Source organism: Lipotes vexillifer, unplaced genomic scaffold (genome assembly GCF_000442215.2).
Source record: "Lipotes vexillifer unplaced genomic scaffold, Lipotes_vexillifer_v1.1 scaffold641, whole genome shotgun sequence".
Lineage (NCBI taxonomy): Eukaryota > Metazoa > Chordata > Mammalia > Artiodactyla > Lipotidae > Lipotes > Lipotes vexillifer.
In genome coordinates, this window is record NW_006780658.1 from 1478944 (window position 1) to 1494581 (window position 15638).

Below are 15638 nucleotides of genomic sequence, written 5' to 3' on the forward strand. Positions count from 1 at the left end.
CATTCCTGCCCTTAATTTTCCGAGGTTCAACCACATGAATTTAATTATACATGGTTTATACATTTTAAAAGTTTAAAAATATTTTTTCCAGTTCAATGAAAGGATTATTTTCTAAACCAAAGTATAACAAGATTTTGTGATGATCTCTTGAAACAAGTAGACTTATCAAGTAGGCTTGTTAAAGCCAGTCAATGATACAATTTTTCTTGCATTTCCATTTATCAGTATAAGAGTGACAATTCTTTCTTAAACAATTGTCAGTATAGGGCTTCCCTGGTGGCGCAGTGGTTGGGAGTCTGCCTGCCGATGCAGGGGACGCGGGTTCGTGCCCCAGTCCGGGAAGATCCCACGTGCCGCGGAGCGGCTGGGCCCGTGAGCCATGGCCGCTGGGCCTGCGCGTCCGGGGCCTGTGCTCCGCAACGGGAGAGGCCACAACAGTGAGAGGCCGGCGTAACACACACACACACAAAACAATTGTCAGTATAATTGACAGACTACATGCATTTATTCTTCATCTGTTTGCCGTTCTCTGAGTGCTGAGGTGTAAAGGAGGAGGCATTTGTTTGGGACCTTGAGTTGAATTCATACCTCTGATCTTAATTCAGCCAATGATTATAAGCCAGTGTAGTACCTTTCTGCCTGGACTGGAGAGGGAAAGGAGGATCATTCATAAAGAATCAAATGATTTAAGAATTTGAGCTGCAGTATCAAGTAAAGTTCCAGGGTGCTTATAGTTTGAATGACTAAAAGCCTTATTCCATTAACCATTTGCATTGAAGGAAATTGGTTTTCAAAATCTTCTGTAAATGTTCTCTTTCCGTAATCATTTCCCCCTGATTAACCTAAGAACACATGGCAGAGGAAAAATCACGTCAAAGCTTGGCAGTAAGTTACATTTGCCATTAGCTTGGGATGGATTTCACCCAAGATTTGTAGCTGACGTACCATAGAGATATGGGTAAATTATGTCACAGAAGAACTGCAGGATTGAACTAGAGGTCCCACAGCAGGACCTTTCACAATATTTTACAAAAATTGGATCCTCGAGCAATCTTGCTACTGGAGCCAACCCCTGGCACATCTCTGCTTTTGTGTTCCTAGCATTTCTGAGGCACCAGTGTCCCCCAATATAATGCACTTCATTCATACCAGCATGCTTTTGAATGGCATCCACTTACACAGTCAGGGTTTTATTCCTTTTTTTTTTTTTTTTTTTGGCTGAGTTGGGTCTTCGTTGCTGCACGTTGGCTTTCTCTAGTTGCGGCGAGCAGGGGCTACTCTTCATTGCGGTGCGCGGGTTTCTCATTGCGGTGGCTTCTTTTTGTTGTGGAGCACGGGCTGTAAGTGCACGGGCTCTAGTAGTTGTGGCACGTGGGCTCAGTAGTTGTGGCTCGCGGGCTCTGGAGCTCAAGCTAAGTAGTTGTGGCGCATGGGCTTTGCTGCTCCGTGGCATGTGGGATCTTCCCGGACCAGGGCTCAAACCTGTGTCCCCTGCATTGGCCGGCAGATTCTTAACCACTGTGCCACCAGGGAAGCCTGAGCATTTTATTCTTAAGAAAGAAAGAACACAGGAATTCAGAGAACTTGAGTACTTTCTTGTGTGTTGACCTGTATTTGGACAAAAGCTGTTCTACTCGGTCTAAATCCAAACAAATTGTCTTTCTCCAAACATACTCTTGCGGCTCTTGCCTGTGTTTTTCTCATGTTCTAAAGTATCCATCCCATGTTTCTCACTTCTTAAGCTCCCACTCATCCCTACAAGTAAAGCCTAGCTTCACCTCCTCTGGGAAGTCCTCCATGACGCCCTCTCCCAAGGCCTTCTTTGTCTGCATCAAATAACATTAAATACAATGTAAGGTAATTATTGTTTTATCTGCCTATCTGTCTGCTATACAGTGGGTACAGGTGACATGTCTTTCCTATATATTTAGTGCCAAAGGTTGACCTGGGGCTCATAAAACATGTTGAATGAATAACTGAATGAATGAATATAACCATATTAAAATCTCACTGGAATGTTATTTCATTAGAATAAAGACTGCCCTGTTTGTTGCCAGTCAGTATATTGATTCCTATGATTTCCAGACACCTCCTTTTTAAATCAGGAAAGTGGAAAAGCAAGTTCCCTGCCACCTAGCAGTAGCTTAATAAATATTTCTTGAATGAATGAACATTTTTTAATGAGAAGCTATGTTTTGTATTAGGCAATTCTGTTGGAAATTAAAATGAGAGTTTCCTTTACAGAAAATCATCTTTCTTCAACACCATTTAAAAAATTTGAATCCTGTTCTTGAGGCTAAAAGGATCAATGGCACAAGTACAGATAGGGCTTAGCAGCAATACAATTGTAACAGGATAATATCTTTAAAAATTAATTTTGTGCCTTTCTTTTCCCAACCTTCTTTTATTTGACCACATTGCCTCAAAGAGAGCAGGATGATTAGGTTGAGAATGAAAGAGAAGAATGGTACATGTCCCGCTTCGCGGCTCTGAAGCAGGATTTTGCGAATAAAAGGGACGTCTTGAGAGAGCCCAGAGATCGTGACATAGAAACAGAAAGAGATTAGATGAAGGGCCAAGCCACCAGCCCCCATGATGACAGCACTTAGGGACAGGGAATGGAAGAGAAAAGGACCTGACCTGGGGTACCTGTGAAGTACCATAGGGAAGAGGCTTGGTGGAGGTGAGGATAGGCAACATCAGAAGACTCCCCAGCACTGCTGGAGTTCAGCACCAGGGGGAATCCGAGACTACTAGTCACCACTCGAAAGAACGCTGCACAAGGCATAGGCAGAAGAGCTACTTTGCTAATCCTTCTATCAATAGGTGTCCTCATGTCACCTGTGGATTTTCCAACCTAAGGACATTTACTTGTATCTCAAGTCTTTTCTGAATTCCATCCATACCACCCCATGTAAATAATCCCCATTTTTTATTGTCCAGGATACCTGTAAGCCTCCTACCAGTCCCTTAATGGGTGAATGAGAATCCTTGGCCTCCAGTGATGCTGGAGAATAGAGTGGCATGGAAGAGAGGGGCCCAGCGCAGGTACTTGGGGGCCACTGGACAGTGATTAGATAATTACCTTTATTACACATATTTTAAATAGAAGTTGAAAATTTCTTCAAACTCTATATCAATCATAGATAAGATTAGCATCTTACTTTAGAGTCTAATAAATCTGGTCAGAACACATACAAAGTTCAGATCTTTATCCTGAGTACTGAACATGACGAGCACACATTCCAGAGAATGTGGACAGATGATCATACGAGGATTGTCCCAGGTACTGGACACATGCAGCCCGAAGAAGGCAAGACTTGGATGAAGGCTTTTTTGTGGGTAAGGAAAACTGGAGTTCATTAGTATGCTCCCCTGAACAATGGCACTAGCAGTCAGAGTGGTCCAAAGATGTTTCAAGAACAGTTGGTTGACCAGTTGGTTAGAATGATTCCATGGGACTTCTGATGGGTGAGTGGAATAATTAGCAGCTAGGGTGACTTCTGACTCTGAGAATCTATAAGCCTGTAAAATAAAGATTAAAAGTCTTATTAAATCAACCAATAAACATTTATTGATCACTCACTATATGTCAGGCACTGTGTTCTAAACGCTGGAGATGTAATGGGGCAAAATGACATGCAGCTTACGTTTTAGGGGAGAGAAGCCAGACATTGATCAAATAATTAAACAGATATAAATTTCAGTGGTGAAAAGTGTTACAAATAAGAAATCCATGGTGCTATGAAAGCTTTCAAGAGGGCAAGAAGGTGAGGATGGCTCCCTGAGAATATGACTCTTGATTAGAGATCAAGGATGTGTAGGAGCTATATCCAGGAGAGGAGGGAAGGGCAGAGCAACCAAGATCATTGGAAAAGAGCATTTCCTGGTGGAAAGCAATACGCCTCATTGAGAGACAATATGGCCTAATTATTAAAAGATAGACTTGAATTCCATATCTTTCACTTATGAGTTGTGTGTCCTTGGACAAGTTATTTAGGCTTTCTGCACCTCAGGGTTCTTACCTGTCAAATTAGGAAAATATCTATCTCACAGCGTTGTTGGCTAAGGAAGATGAAATAATGAATGTAAAATGCTTAACCCAAGCCTAATACATAGTGTTTATTAAAATTTGTCTATAATCCATAAATAGACATGATGTGACAATGACAATTTATTCATTGAAGGCAAAACATAAGCCTTTTCAACTGCAAACTAGTAGATTCTGGGACATTAAGTATCCCAGTGTGAAGGCTGGGAGCACCAAACCATTAAAGGTAGAGGGTGTGAACCATGGTCCACAAACTTGTTATGAAAGAAATCTCACAATTCTTCCTTTTACTTGGAATCTAATTAAATCTTATTCTTTACCCAGGTCAAGAATTTTTTTTGCTAGATCAAAGAATTCAATCTCAGTTGTGATTGGATTCCTTCCCCCTCCCTAATCTTCAGTCTGTCAAGGTTATTAGTGATTAATTCATTGACAGAGATAGCTTCACCATTGAAGGCAGGCACCTCAACTGACCAAGGTCTCTGTCCATTTCCTCATCTGGGCACTCACTCCTCTCTGGTGGTGGTGGCAGTGGTGCTTCTTCCTGTTCTCCCCATGCCTCATGAGGGAGGGATTGTGCACAAAAGGATGATTATTCTTACACCTCTTTTCTCCCATTCCCTCCATCTTCTGCCAGTGCCTCCAGTGACCCCAACTGGAAACCAAAGAACAAGGGAGCCTGGTAACGTAATCCTCAAGGGCTGGGCTTCTCCGGCACAGAGTTGGTTAGAAGAGGGCAGATAATGGATGGAAGCAGGGGAAGGGTGATGGTAAGTGTAGTGTAGTCATCTGTGATGAACATTTATGCCATCAAAAGAGATTAGCTAGCTTTGAAAAGAAAAAAGCATAGAAATGAAGAAACGATTAGTAGTTGTTATGGGTGGGGTTGGGAGGGAAGAGGGTGTCTATAAAAGGGCAGCACAAGGGATTCTTGTGGTGATGGAAATGTTCTGTATCTTGACTGTATTGATGCCAATATCCTAGATGTGATATTGTACTGCAGTTTTGTAGGACACTACCATTGGGGGAAACCAGGTAAAAGGTACACAGGATCACTAATATTATTCTTAAAACAGCATGTGAATTATCTCAAAATAAAATGTCTAATTAAAAAAGAAAAAACAGGTTAGCTGAAGATCAGATGCTAGATGTTTTCTGGCCTTATATCATCAAAGGAAGTGTAATTATTTGCTTCCCCAAAAGACTGAGTATTGCATTTGGTTTACACAGAAATCTGTAGCTCCTGGGATTTTTACTCAGTAATAGTCACAGAACAAATTGCTTTTTGCTAAAAGGTGCCTCATTCTTCAGCTTGACCACATCTTTAGAATATTCGCTAGATTGCAAAATCCCAAGCACACCCATGAATAGCCTAGGTCTGTTAAGACATTGGCAGAAATACACGCTTGAGCATGTATTTCAAAAGCAGAGAGGACTGAGGAACAGGGGTCTAGTAGACATAACACAAGGAATAGAGTAGGGAACTAGATTGCAAAATCCCAAGCACACCCATGAATAGCCTAGGTCTGTTAAGACATTGGCAGAAATACACGCTTGAGCATGTATTTCAAAAGCAGAGAGGACTGAGGAACAGGGGTCTAGTAGACATAACACAAGGAATAGAGTAGGGAAAGTGAACGCACTTTATTTAAATATTTATTCTCCCATCATATTACATCAAGGATTTAAAATAGGTTTCAAACATAATACAATAGGATTTTTCTTAATATGTGAAGAAATCTGGGTGAAAAGAGAACCAATGAGTAACAATGAGACACGGTCAGGGGTGGGGTTAATACACAACATACAAGCGTGATGTCATGTACGCTATGAGAAGTCAACGACTCAGGTGGCCTTTGGCCCTACCTTTCTGATAGCCAGTGCAAAAAGCAAAACCTGATCTATTACATGCTTATAAGGTAAAATTTGACTTGAAGGAAACCTCTTTGCTGTGTTGTCACAGAGGTGACATTACAGTTTATCCAACATCCTTAGGGTTAATGGAACAACTAGTTTAATAGTTCAATAAAAGCAGTTCTCTCAGGGACCTAAATGATGCAGTTTAGATGTACAGCATTCTGGCTTTGATTGGGGGGCATTTTGGAGTATGTTCGAAATGGAAGAGTTATATCCTTTAAGAAATAAAAAAAAATCATTTTCAGCCAATCTGTAGCTAAGGATAAGTGAGGTGGCAAACTAAAATTCCTATAGGGTCCAGGAAGGTAAAATAACTAAGAAGAGTGAGACATCTCTTAAACACACACACACATACTACAAATACAGTGAAAATGGCCTCCATTTGGGGAGTTCACTAAGATGTGGTGGGATCTATGCAACCTACAGGCCACTGCTCACTACCAGCCTACTGTTACCATAACCAAAATCAGGGCTGGATGTTACCAGAGCTCCTCTTTTTCCTATATATTCGTCAGAGTTCCGTTACAGAAAACAGAAACCACTCTAGTTATTGTAAGCACGAAGGGCAAAGGGCTTCAAACAGGGAATTAGGTGCTTAGAGTGTGTTAAGGCTGGGCCTCCGGGGCTGACCACCAGAAGAACAATGAAGAATCCATCCCCCAAGGAGGCTGCCAACTCTGCCTCAGTCAGGAAGATGGGAAACAGTTCAGTTTCCCCTGAACTGTTAGCTCTAGGAACAGTCTGGAGATTAGGTAGCTACTGATGCTGTCACTACTGGCTCCAGAGCCATACCCACCTTTTAAGTCCATGCTGGCAACAAAAATAGCGACCAACATCTAAAAGATGCTACTGATCTCACCTGTTGGTCCCCACAAAGCTGCTGTCAGGGATGCTGCTACAGAAAAACCCAAAGCATCCTTGACGGGCCTGCCACCAGGGGCAACTGGGACCTCTGCCTTTTACATCTCCCCTGAGTGCATCTGATTGGTCTAAGCTAAAAGTCACTTCCAGATGCCCAATTTAGAAATATCATTTTTAGCTGCCCAGTCTCTGGGGGTAGGGAGGGGTGTGTGGAATGCATACAGAGCAGCAATCTATCTTATCCACCACAATGTATTTTTTTATGCAAAAATCACCTGAGCTTTTAAATGCTGGTAATTAAATCGATTTTTAATAAAAATTAACAGGCAGACCAGTAATGTGGGAGTTGCTCAAATACATCTGTTAACAGATTCAGCTTCATGGCAAGTAACCAGCGGGTAGTTTTTGGTCCACTTCAGCACATGGAAGAAGAGAAGATTAAGCCCTGCCCCCTCCCCATCAGCCGATATATGAGTAACAGTTTGTATGGTGCTGTGCTATATTCAAAGCACTTAAAATGTATTTATTACAAATGTAGTAAATGCTTGAAAACACAATATTCTACCAACACGTAAGTTCATACAGTAGAAGTTAGTTTTTCTTTGCTCACTTCCCGCTGTCACTCCCCAGATAGCATTGTGAAATACATCAGACTTCACCATGTTTGAAGTTGACTCTTCTGGAAGCACCCTTTGTTTCAAGTGGTCTACCAAGAGAAAGCTAGAACCAAGTGTTTGAAGCGTTCGGACTCATGAGAGAATCTATCCAACACATATTTGGGGGTTTAATTAGGCTCGTGAGTCTATTGACTAAGGAATGGGATTACTACTAAAAGCAGAGTTCATATTCAGTCTGGGAACAAATATAATTTCCTATAACATATTTTATAGCTAAGTGAACAAATACCATTTCCTGTATCAGACATGTTTTACAAGCTTTGTGGAAATCTCAGACTTTGTGGTTAATGGTCATATTTATCGCTAATATTTGAAAATCTTAGTGTCGTCCTCTTCTCAGTAAACATGAAAAGACAGGAGTATAATATATTATATTCTAAAACACTGTAGGCAAATATTTAAATTTAAATTAGGCCTTTGTTCCCTTCTGTTGTCTTTCAACAATGTTCCTCGTTTATTGTGCTCCTGTTTTCACCAGAAAGTAAATATTCTCTAACCTTCTCTTTCTTGTCTTACGGAAAAGAGTAATAATCAGCACTTCTCAAAGTACTTGGGTCAAAAAGACATTTCCTTCTCAAGGCATCTCATCAAATCCATAGTGATCTATCATTTTATTTGCATTTAGCCAAGGTCAAATTAGGCTTCTGATTATTATATCCACAACTGTGTGACATATACACTTAAGCATTTATAAGATATATATTTTGTGTGCATGTATACAGAGAGACCTGTGTGTACATGCACGTGCACGTTTGTATGCATATCATTATTTTTCAAGCACTTTCACATATTTCACAAAGATCCCACTTCCAAATACCATCACATCAAGGGTTAGGGTTTCAACATAAAAATGGGGGAAAGGGTGGAGATAGGTGCACAAACATTCAGTCCCCTTAACATGAATTTAGTCCATAGCACTTTCTTTCTTTATAAATGTAAGTATTTAAAAATTAAGATATACTGGGGCTTCCCTGGTGGCGCAGTGGTTGAGAGTCTGCCTGCTGATGCATGGGACACGGGTTCGTGCCCCGGTCCGGGAAGATCCTACATGCTGCGGAGCGGCTGGGCCCGTGAGCCATGGCCGCTGAGCCTGCGAGTCCGGAGCCTGTGCTCCGCAACGGGAGAGGCCACAACAGTGAGAGGCCCACAAAGAGTGGACATTCACGTGAGTGCAATAGGTAAGGGAGATTAAGACAACAAACAGACTCCCAACAGTGGTTTTGTAAGTCAACAATCAAGATTTCGATATCAAACAAAAAAAAAAAAAAAAAAAAAATTACGATATACTGTTTATTCTCTTTACATGTTCTTTTCCTCTAGAAATAGAAATATATCACAAATATATTTCTATGTCATTAAAGAGTCTTCTGTAAGAACATTTTTAATGATTATCTCGCTGCATGGTGTCACAGTTTACATCATATCCTAGGTTGGGCTTTTAAGGGATTCCTATTCTTCACCATTCTAGATATGCTATGCTGATTTAATTTCCTGTCCCTTATGGAGCATGGCGCACCTAACCCTCACCCCACAAACAGCCCCTGGAAGAAGTAACCCTGTACATCCTATGACAGTTCTCTTCCCAGACAAACAATAGTTGATTGGATGAAGTCAGTCAATCTATTGGCACTCAGCAAGCAATCAGTCCAAATCAATCAAGAATTTTAACTAAGAGAAGTGGAAAACACAGAAGAGAATAGGCATTTCAAATGCTTTCATTTGAAAGCCTTGCATGCCTTGCAACCTAATACTTGCAACCAAAAGAAGCTAGACTAAAAAAACTGTGGTAAAGCTCAAGGTTGAATCTTTTTTTTTTAACTGATTCATGCTTATTTCATAGAATAATGCTTAGAAGTGGGATGCTAGCTCAACTTTATAATATTAAAATTTTTTTTTGACTTATATTGCCAAATTGCTCTCTAGAAATGTTAAATCAGTTTATTCTCTTTCCAACCATCACTAAAGATTAGCTTTTCAATTTTATTTCCAAAATCGTATCTCACTGTTTTAAGTTGCACATTTAAACTTAAAACAAGTTCCAAGTGAGCTTTAATATTTTCTGTGGGCATTAGCCATTTGTATTTCTTCTTTCATGAATTGCTGTTAGTGATCATTTGCCCATTTCTTTCTGACATAATCATATTTTTCTTATTGATTTAAAATAACTCTTTATATGTTACAGACTTTAATCTTGATCAGGATCCTTTTCATTGTGAGCTAGTGGGAATTAGAAGGAAAGCAGAAAAAGATAGACCAAGGATTTGGGTGAAGGTCAGCAGCCAAAAGAGGGTCAGGTCAGGGGACACTCCATCTCCTGTCTCTCCTCCCTTTTCCCTAGATGTGTCTTAAATGTGGGATACAGGTGTCACTGGATACTCACAGAGACTTTCAAAGGGGTATATAAACAGAGAGATCTTTAAGTCCAGATCCTCACATTTCATATAACTTGTTCCTTAAATCGACTGCCTGAGAGCTCCTTTCCTACCTCAATTTTCCAATAGTGCTTCTCCTATTTTAGAAAATCTCGTTAAGGTGATTTTCACTAGGGCACGCATATTGGGAGACATTGCTATAACTACCTTTACTCCCATCTATGTGAACAAAATTTCTTAGTGTTTTTACTGAGATGCATTTTCAAAAATTAAAAATTATTTTTCTTAAGAATGACCTATCAGGGCTTCCCTGGTGGCGCAGTGGTTGAGTGTCCGCCTGCCGATGCAGGGGACACGGGTTCGTGCCCCGGTCCGGGAAGATCCCACATGCCGTGGAGTGGCTGGGCCCGTGAGCCATGGCCGCTGAGCCTGCGCGTCCGGAGCCTGTGCTCTGCAATGGGAGAGGCCACAACAGTGAGAGGCCCGCGTACCGCAAAAAAAAAAAAAAAGAATGACCTATCAAAACTTGTAATATAGGGGCTTCCCTGGTGGCTTAGTGGTTAGGAGTCCGCCTGCCAATGCAGGGGACACGGGTTCGAGCCCTGGTCCGGGAAGATCCCACATGCCGCAGAGCAGCTAAGCCTGTGCACCACAACTACTGAGCCTGCACTCTAGAGCCCGTGAGCCACAACTACTGAGTCCACGTTGCACAACTACTGAAGCCCACGAGCCTAGAGCCCGTGCTCCACAACAAGAGAAGCCACCGCAATGAGAAGCCTGAGCAGCGCAAGGAAGAGTGGCCCCCACTCGCCGCAACTGGAGAAAGCCCGTGCGCAGCAACAAAGACCCAGTGCAGCCAAAAATAGATTTAAAAAAAAAAGTTGTAATATATCCATGCTGTTTTATCAGTTACGGCATATATTGATCAGGATAGTGTAAGCTGCCTTACAGTAACTAATAAACCTAAAACGTCAATGGCTTACCCAACAAAAGTGTATTGCTAATTTTTATATCACAATCTGGTGAAGACAAAGAGGCTCTTTTGGGGGACTCTCCTCCAAGGGGGCTTTAGATAACTCTGCTTCCATCTTGAATCTTTGCCATCTCAGAGTTTCCAGCTCCCAACAGAGAGAGAGAGAGAGAGAGAGAGAGAGAGAGAAGGAGAACTAGAGCTCAGCTCACTGTGAACTGGGACAGGAAACAATACATCACTTCTGTTCAGACTCCCAAAGGGACACTGAAAAATATAAACTTCCTGTACCTCCAAGAAGATAAAAGGATGTGGTGAGCACAGCATTGTTTCTGCCACAGGTATTCCCAAAATGACTGTAATGAGGACTCAATCCAGGTGAATTTTTTTTAGCAGTTAGAACCTTCTGACCAGAGGTAAGAAAAAAAAAATGCTCTAATTTCACCTTATTTTTATAGAGAAGTATGAAATGGGAAGTAGTTAAATACTCTTAATCACAAAAAGACATTTTATTGGATAAAATTCGGTAAATGAATAGAAATAAAAATACAAGGGGAAAACGAAAAGATGTAAAATTTGCAACTCTTACCCCGTGGATGATAGCAGGTATCAATTTGCTGTAGTATTTATTCCATTCCATTCCATTGGATTTATTATTTTTATTTATTTATTGTGATGAGTTAAGTAACAGTATCACTTTAAAAAGCCAATACTGACAACAGACCATAAATTATATCCTTTGCTACTGTTCAAGATTTTTTTTTTTTTTTTTTTTTTTTTTTTTTGCGGTACACGGGCCTCTCACTGTTGTGGCCTCTCCCGTTGCGGAGCACAGGCTCCGGACGCGCAGGCTCAGCAGCCATGGCTCACGGGCCCAGCCTCTCTGCGGCATGTGGGATCTTCCCGGACCGGGGCACGAACCCGCATCGCCTGCATCGGCAGGCGGACTCTCAACCACTGCGCCACCAGGGAAGCCCCACTGTTCAAGATTTTGATGAAATGTTTTACATTGCAACATAAAACTGAAGGAGGGTGCATAGTTTTTCAAAATTCCATTAGGAGATAGTGAACAAAAGCATTGCAGCCCAGTGTCCTACCCTATCTTTAAGGAAACACCCACCCAGTTTGATTTCTTTCTTAAAAAACTAAGAAAGAAAAATACACTGTGATGGAACTTCTTCTGTTGCACTGGACTTGCAGACGCCATGAGCTGCAAACCACAGTAGTTTACGACACCAACTTCCCCGGAAGTCCAGGGATAGAGAGTGCCAGGTACAGAAACATATTTCTTGGCAGAGTTCACATGTCAAGGTAACAACCAGACCCACAGTCAGCCACGCCCTGCTTAGCTTTGCGGTCAAGGTCAAGCTACCTTAGGATTTATGTCTTCCGCCCAGAAGTAGGTGAATTCTTAGTGCCTTGTTCATCAGCTGGTCACATCCATCCACTCTCCCAGCTAAATAAACATCCTGCCACTTTACAGAAGAATCTAAAGCAGCCTGTCTTTTTGACTGTGGAAGATGGCAGTTTTAGACAGGGTTCCAGCTCTCCTTCCTAAAAAGGCCCATTGACCTTTATTGCAAGTGAAATAGCTTATGGAAACAGTAAATGGCTAACCTCACTATACCATAAAATAGAGCTCCCTACAGACTCTTCTCTCTCAGCTCTGGCGAGAAGCCTGTAATAGAACTCATAAAAGCCTCCGTGCCATTCCCCAGGTGCAACCCTTACAGAAGTACAAATAGGAAGTTTCCAAAATTGCTTGAAGAGAAGATAGTCTAAGAATAATGCCAACTATTTAGCAGATGTTTCTTGACCGGAATTTTGAGATCACTTTCTTTTTTGCATTTGCCCTTTAACTAGTATAAGTGACAACTGACAACATACTGGAAACATAGGAGAGGAAGCTTACATTAAAGGCAATTGAGAATGCCATCTGATTTGGAGATTATACTCTGATTCCTAATCTGCAGCTCCTCGTGTGTATTGGCTCCTGGGGGATTTTGCATGAGGGGGGAATGATGGGGTTGACGTGTTCCTGTGGCTCCACCATAACCCCTAAGAGATACCTCCAGGCGTCTCTAGAGGGAACTTTCCCTTTTCACTTTTTACAGTCGGCGTCCATGGATATTTGGAAAGACAGTTTATAAAACTGTAAAACAAACGTAAATTGCAAAAAAAAAACTGTGACATTCCTAAGAATAAGCTTAACCTTAAGCTTGAACGTAAAAATAACACACGTAAAGTGATATATCTTTACTGATGCTTCTCACCATCACGTGCAAAGGATTTGTGACCACAAGAGGATTAATAACCACTCTACTCAACCTGTTTAGTTTATTTTGTTTGCTTGGTTTTTGTTATACTCATTTTTTCCTTTCCAAAATGGGTAATGTACTATTACTTGATATGCATTTAGTTAAAAAGAATATTAAATAAGTTTGACCAATCTACATCTTCACTAGATAAATTTCAGTTTACATTATTAACATTTTATTAGGAAAAAAATCTATTACTTTCCTTTAAGCATTTTATTAAGTTTATTAAGTCTTGATTTATTTACACATTCATTTGGAATCACATGGTCTCCTCTCCCTTTCTTTTCCCTTCTCCCATGAGAGAAATTCTCTGAAATAATTTTGGAAAAGAAAATAAGATTACTGAGTCAAAAGCTACAAAAATATTAATGCCTCCTGATGCAAGTTTTCAGTTTGCTTTTTACAGCTTAACTTCTTTGATTTTGCAATACCTTATAAGGTATAAATATATTCATTTAATACAAGCCTCAACAGCTTTAAGCAATACATATAATTTTTTAACTGCTAGTTAATGTACACCAAAGTTTCCCTCTTTATTCCTAAAATAGGCCCATCTTCTGAGACATATCTGTTTGTTTACTGATAAACATCATCAGATTTAGAATCTCTCGCTGGAAGTCTTCCCACATAAGGAAACATGTTTGTGAGACATCTTTCCTGACCATCAGTATCACATAATGCTTTATCCTTACCAGATCCACAAATCATAAGATGTTCAGTGAAAATGGACATTGTAGGATATCACTTTGATGTACAGTCAGTTCAAGGGCGACTGAGTGGTAGCGCAGGTGTGTGGCGTGTGACTCATGTAGGCCCCACCCCCAGGTGCAGTGAGTCACTCAGCCGGCAGAGAGCTCCCCTGGGATAATGAATGGCACCATCAAGAGAACCTCTTGACACTCACTAATCTAGGCTGATAGTGTCATTTAGACAAGCTAAGAGCCAAAAGAATGCCAAGGTCAGTGTTTTTGTAGCAAGAATTAATTTTTAGTAATTTAAAAATGAGAATGGTAAATAACATTTAAGACAGTCTTGGAGAAATCATGTCATAGTCCAACACTATGAACTATACAGCTATTTTCAGTTTTGCATATGGCCTTCCATTTCTTATAGATAATTAGCTAGTTACAGTCATAGGTATTTTATCTTCTGTTTCTCTCAGTCAGCTTTATATCACAAGCATGGTTCCATGTTTGTATAGAGCTTTCATAATTATTATTTTTAATGGCTGCATGAAGGCCATTTGATTAATTTTGTTACCCTGTCTATTCCAGTGACCACTATAATGCTCCTGATGAGAGCATAGGATGGTGCTAGTCTAAGTGCTAGTGCCAAAACATCTCAGTTCAAATGTAAGTTTATTAACCTCTGTGCCTTAGTTTTCTGGTCTTTAAAATGAGGTTGATGACAATTCCAACCACACAGGTTTGTCATGATTAAATGAATTAATTTGCATAAAGTACTTAGAACAGTGCCTGGTACGTGGTGAGCAGTCAATAAATGTGAACTATTATTATTGATGTATAAATGACTTTGGAGCCTTCAAGTCATCTCTTGCTTTTGCTATTACAGACAGCAGTGCAATGAACATCTCTACTTATCAGATGTTTTGCTTCTGTATAATTATTTCCTTAGATTAAATTTCTAGGAATCAGATTGCTGGGTCAAAGAGTTTATCACAGTGATTACTTTTTTTTTTTTTTTTTTTTTTTTTTTTTCCACAGTGATTACTTTTAAAGAAATTCCTTGAACCTTTGCCCTTGAAGAAAATGTGATGGCATGGAAAACAAATACTAGTTGATATAAAAGAGATGATCAAGAAGAGAAATCATGGCTTTATTTATAACAATAATTTAGTAAAACCCCATTTTATTCATAAAGCTGTAGGTAGACCTTATACAAAGAGCCTGGGTTCCATTCAACTGATTTAATCCAATAAGTATTTCCCAGTCTGCTCTATGCTTGTTCCGTGCTAGGTGTTAAGCAGAGTATGAAAGGCTATGAAGTGGCCCTTGTCCTTAAAGAGTCAAAATCTATGTAAGAAGGTAAGATATGAAGATAGTATGAGACTATAGAATCAGGGGCCAGATTACTTTTTTTTTCATCCAAAATCTATGGTACAGACACCAAATATTAGGCATAGTCATCTGGCAATAAAGAGATAATATTCAGTTTCTGGTGAAGAAAAAAGTGCGTGTGGGAGAGAGGGGCAATGCTACAGATGAGCTTGTATACAAAACAGAAATAGACCCACAGACATAGAAAACAAACTTACGGTTACCAAAGCGGAAGGCGGGTTATGATAAATTAGGAAGATGGGATTAACACATACTCACTACTATATATAAAACAGATAACCAACAAGGACCTACTGTATAGCACAGGGAACTCTACTCAATATTTTGTAATAACCTATAAGGGAAAAGAATCTGAAAAAGAATATATATATATATATATATATATATATATATA

At 40.2% G+C, this 15638-nt stretch overlaps 1 protein-coding gene across 5 annotated transcripts in view; it reads left to right on the forward strand.

The window, feature by feature from the left end:
• Positions 1 to 15638, forward strand: part of SCHIP1 (schwannomin interacting protein 1) — a 785715-nt gene that overhangs the window by 611937 nt on the left and 158140 nt on the right. The window lies entirely within an intron of this gene.